General features: G+C 34.3%; 1 long non-coding RNA gene across 2 annotated transcripts; it reads left to right on the top strand.

Annotated features, from left to right (window-relative positions):
* Nucleotides 1–5,337, top strand: LOC148690725 (uncharacterized). Of its 2 annotated transcripts, XR_015956590.1 has the most exons (4): nucleotides 1–140; nucleotides 234–325; nucleotides 520–591; nucleotides 4,745–5,337. It is a non-coding gene; the product is annotated as an uncharacterized LOC148690725 (long non-coding RNA). The 2 variants fall into 2 exon arrangements; XR_015956589.1 differs by having other exon boundaries at nucleotides 234–591.

Genomic DNA, 5,337 nt, shown 5'->3' with positions numbered 1-5,337 from the left:
CAATCCAACGGCTGATATTAAGCTCCAACAACTATGCTTTACTTTAGAGGCTCCCGCATCAATAGAGAAAAACCCAGTCGAAGCAACCCAACACCTCGTATTCATTTGCCCAAACCCTACACCTCCGCAAGGTTTTACAGGTCCATCTCTTTCTTTTCTTCTGAGAATTTGAAGTGATTAGATTTTCTCGAGCTTTCTGATTGTTTTCTTAAATCTTTGATCTGCTTTCCTAGGTGGGTGATTTGCGTTTGAAAAACCCCGAATTGGAGAAAACGAAAGAGAGAAATGGCGGGCCGTAGCTGCCGCGTTTAGTGGCAACATGAAGGCAATGTTTTCTTCTAATTACGTTGATTAATCGTGTTTAAGTTGTGTTTAATTGTTATTTTCTTCTTAATATGCTGATTTTATAACTTCATCGGAGTGTGAGTTAGTATATCAATGAATGCCCGCCAACTGTTTGTGGAATGTCCTGAGAGAGACCTTGTGTTTAATGGAATTTGTGCTTTGATGTTCATACAGAAAGCTCTTGCTAGCCTGAAATGTATTGATCTTGACGGTCTGCAGTGGAAAGTTTTCGATGCGAAAACCCAGGTTGGTGGTTGATGTTTATAGTTATTTCGATTTTTATGGTAGCATTATGTTTGGCCAGCCCCAGGCTGGCTGCTTGCAACTAGCCCTCCAGCCCTCTAGCCCTCTCCGATTCCGTGGGGCCCTCTCAGATTCCAGAGCCTTTTGGCCTAGTCCTCGGTTGGAGATGGTTTTCAGGCTATTTTTAGCCCTTTGGCCCTTTGGACCCTTCGGTTGGAGATAGCCTTAGCCGTTGGATTTGAATTTAAGTTGTAGTTTTTAAATAATAAATTATGTTTGGCCCTATGGCCCTTTGGCCCTTGGTTGGAGATGGTTTTTTGTGGCAAGGCTAAAACGAGCCCACTAGCCCTCTGGCCCTCGGTTGGAGACGGAGGTAAATATGGCCCTGTACTGTTCATTAAAATATTAATATCTTGGAGAATCTTGGAGGGCCAAAGTGCTAAAATGAGCCCTCTGGCCAGCCCTCAGTTGGAGATGGCCTAATCCTCAAACACCTCGATCCGTTCCAGTTTTTTCTCAATGAGCCATTTATCAAATTGTTGCAATTGATGTTCGATCCTAACGAGAGGGAAAAGATCTTCGTAAAGTGGGTTTTTATGATCTGATAAAGAATCAAATTTATTTAAATGTTCCTGCTATTCTATATTTCCTTGAAAAAGGTGCTCAACCTATAGGAATTGTTCAAGATATTTCAAAAATGGCAGGGGTTTTTACGGAACTTCGCCCTAATCAACAAATAAAATTCAATTAATGAAATAAAAAAAATGTGGATGGTTTGTATATAGCCTTGTATAACCTTTTTGTTTCTTTGCTATTTCCTCTTTTGTTCTATTTATATCATACTAAATTTATTATTGTTACTATAAAAGAGTGTCTTTTATAATGACAAAAATCTATTTATATATATATAAAAGGGGGGTTTTGATACAAATGCTTAGGTTTTAAAATTTTGAGATTAAACATTTATGCCTTTTAGAGTTTTGATTAAACATCTTCCTACAATTTAGGTGCCAAATGGATTAGAAGTAGCCTTTTTTATAATTTAAATTACCCAACTTGCCATTATATAAATATACCTTTTAATTCCTAGATAATACATCAAAACTCCTAAAATCTTGTCGATAAATATTGTAGAATTTAATTCCAATAAAAAGTCTTTCAAAATACACATAAATGCGACTTGCCATTATATTTAATATACCTTTTAATTTTCTTAGATAATATCTCAAAACTCCTTAGATCTTGTAGATAAATATTATAGTATTCAATTTTAATAAAAAGTCTTTCAAATTACACATGAAACATTGATTTCTTCTTGGTACATATTTGATATGTTACTTAATATATCTTCTTGGTACATATTTGGTATGTTTGTTTTCTTTTTTGTATGTATTTGATATGTTTATATTTATTTTAAACAAAAAAGCATATTTGGTACATATATTTCTCCTTGGTACATATTTGGTACGTTACCTTATATATCTTCTTGGTACGTATTTGGTACGTTCATATTTTTTTTTGTATGTATTTGGTACATTTATATATTATTTTGGTACATTTATATTTATTTAAAAAAACATATTTGGTACGTTACTGTATATATCTTCTTGGCATGTATTCGGTACGTTGAAATAAATTATTTGAACGTACCAGCCTCAAGCCTATGAAAATAGAGAATACGTCTAATTATCTCGCATGATATCAATATAAAATAATGAAAATAACCACTAATTGAAATGGATAAGTCCATTCAAAATTCAAAAATGAGGATCATAGAATTCTAATGTGGGAGAAGAAACCATACGGCTCAAACGTGGGAGAAGAAACTAGCTTCCTAAAATAAAGGCCACGTACAGAACAGAAATATATCAACCTAAACGGATATATATATATATATATATATATATATATGGAATTTAATAATTAACATTTTAAATTAAAAAAAAAACACAATAATTACATGTAATCTAAATAAATATAAAAATGCTGACATGGCTATTGTTTAGGCGTCCTAATCAAATTTCAAAATAAAACCAATGTTTAATCTAAAGAGTATTAGAAAAGTGCAGGGGATTCTAATTTTCCCTATATAAAATAGATAGAAAAAGATTAAGTGAATAAATAATAAATAAATGAAATGGTTGAATAATTGAAAAATGAGATTATTCAGGAATAGCCATTGAATGCTAAGATTACGAATTGAATTTCTGGTAGTAGATCTATAATAAAAAAAATGTTTGTAATTGTTCCAGAAGAAATGAAACAAAAGATACGGTAAAGCTAGGACAGTTACTGTTTGAGGTCTACCAAATCCTAGATGCAAGGGCACATAATAGATCGATATGAACATCATGAGCTATATCGTACTAAAACCGGTTGTTACTGATACTTGTCATCATGATAATTTGTAATTTATCAGCCGATGGACTTGCTCTGTACTTGCATTTTAAAGAATAAATCAATCATGATATTTATTAGGGTTATTTAGAAAAAGGCCCTTGAAACTCCTATTTTCCAAACAAAAACCCACCTAATATTAAGCATCCAAATAAAACCCAAATTTCAAATAGAGTAACATGTAGACAAATATGTAACTAGTTATTATCACATATTTACAACTTATGCCACAAAACCCTAATTATGTCAATAAATATTATTACTCACCTTAATTATGATTAGCAATTAACTCCATATGGAAAATTTACCTTTCTTGTATGTTAAATATTAGGAACATATAAATATATATATATATATATATATATATATATATATATTAATTTAGCCATGTTCATAAACAATTATGGGCACATTTTTCGTATGGAAAAAAAAAAATCCTTTGTACAATAAGTTATTTTGCATCAAATAATATTGTTTGATAAAAACAACAAAGAACCAATTAATCCCAATTAATATTGTCACATCCCGGCCCGGGCGGCACCACTTCCCGAGCCCGCTCCACCACCGTAGCACGATATTGTCCGCTTTGGGCTTACCATTCCCTCACGGTTTTGTTTTTGGGAACTCACGAGCAACTTCCCAGTGGGTCACCCATCATGGGATTGCTCTAGCCCCCTTCTCGCTTAACTTCGGAGTTCCTACGGAACCCGAAGCCAGTGAGCTCCCAAAAGGCCTCGTGCTAGGTAGGGATGGGAATATACATTTAAGGATCACTCCCCTGGGCGATGTGGGATGTCACAATCCACCCCCTTAGGGGCCCGACGTCCTCGTCGGCACATTCGCGACCAGGGTTAGGCTCTGATACCAAATATGTCACGATCCGCCCCGGGTCGGGATGTGACAAATATTCTTTTATGTTGTAGGTAAATTATTGTCACATCCCGGCCCGGGGGGGGGACCACTTCCCGGGCCCGACTCCACTGTAGCACGATATTGTCCGCTTTGGGCTCCGACTATGCCCCCACGGTTTTGTTTCTGGGAACTCACACGAGAACTTCCCGATGGGTCACCCATCCTGAGAATGCTCTCACGCTACTCACTTAACTTCGGAGTTCCCATGGAACCTGAAGCCAGTGAACTCCCAAAAGGCCTCGTGCTAGGTAGAGATGGGAATATACATATAAGAATCACTCCCCTGGGCGATGTGGGATGTCACAATTATTACATTCATTTAGGCTTTTTTTTTTTGTTATTATATATGCGTGTTAAAAATAATTTATTTATATGTATATGAAAAATATAAGTAAATTAATTTTGAATCAAATAGCATTTATTTTGTAGGTAAATTAAAATAGTTGTTCCATTATTTTGGTAAAGTTAAATAGTGCCTAAATTATTTTGTAAAAATTAAACCAAGACAAATTATCTCCATTAAAATAAAACAATAGATATTTGACAAAAAATAATAATTAATAATAATAATAAAACAGTAGATATATTATTTTTTATAAGATTAAACGATAGGTAAATTATATTGTAGGTACATTATTTTTGTGATAAAAAAAAGAAACTGAAATTCATAAACAAAAAGTAGTAGATATATTATTTTTTAATCAAATTTCCTTTATTTGTAGGTGAATTATTTTCATTCATTATTACATATATTAGGCACATTTTGCTACTACTATATATGTGTGCAATAATTATATAAAATATAGGTAAAATTATTTTATATCCAATAACATTTTTTATTTTATAGGTAAATAAGGTTGGAGATTGGGTATTCTTAAAGTTGTTATTGTGGAAATGTGTTGTATGATTCGGGAAGAAAGGGAAGCTAAGCCCTCATTACATCAGGCCATACCAGATCATTGAGTGAGTTGGTGAAGTTGCTTACCGACTTGATCTACCTCCATAGTTGTCGAGGGTGCATAATGTGTTCCATGTGTCCATGTTACGGAGATACGTCTCTGATCCGTCACATGTGATTCCTCCTTAGCCGTTAGAGATTAATCTGGATTTTACTTATGATGAGGTTCCAGTGACGATTCTTGACTGGAAAGACAAAGTTCTCAGGAACAAGACTGTTCATATAGTGAAAGTCTTACGGAGGAACCACTTTGTTGAGGAAGCTACTTGGGAGACAGAGGAGTGTATGTGAGACCTCTATCCACGTCTGTTCTTTGGCTATGATCTTTAGTAGTGTTTGAAATTTCGGGGGTGAATTTTCTTAAGGTGGTAGATTGTGACAACCTGTCCCTAATTTTCTATGTAATTTTCTCGCCGGGCATGTATATTAACATTTATGCCCTTGTTGGCAAAGTGACATGGACGTGGTTATTCAACTTTAAA

The sequence above is a fragment of the Pyrus communis genome, chromosome 15, assembly GCF_041283825.1.
Source record: "Pyrus communis isolate YQ-2024b chromosome 15, ASM4128382v1, whole genome shotgun sequence".
Classification (NCBI taxonomy): Eukaryota; Viridiplantae; Streptophyta; class Magnoliopsida; order Rosales; family Rosaceae; genus Pyrus; species Pyrus communis.
This window is presented reverse-complemented; position numbering and strand designations above follow the sequence as displayed.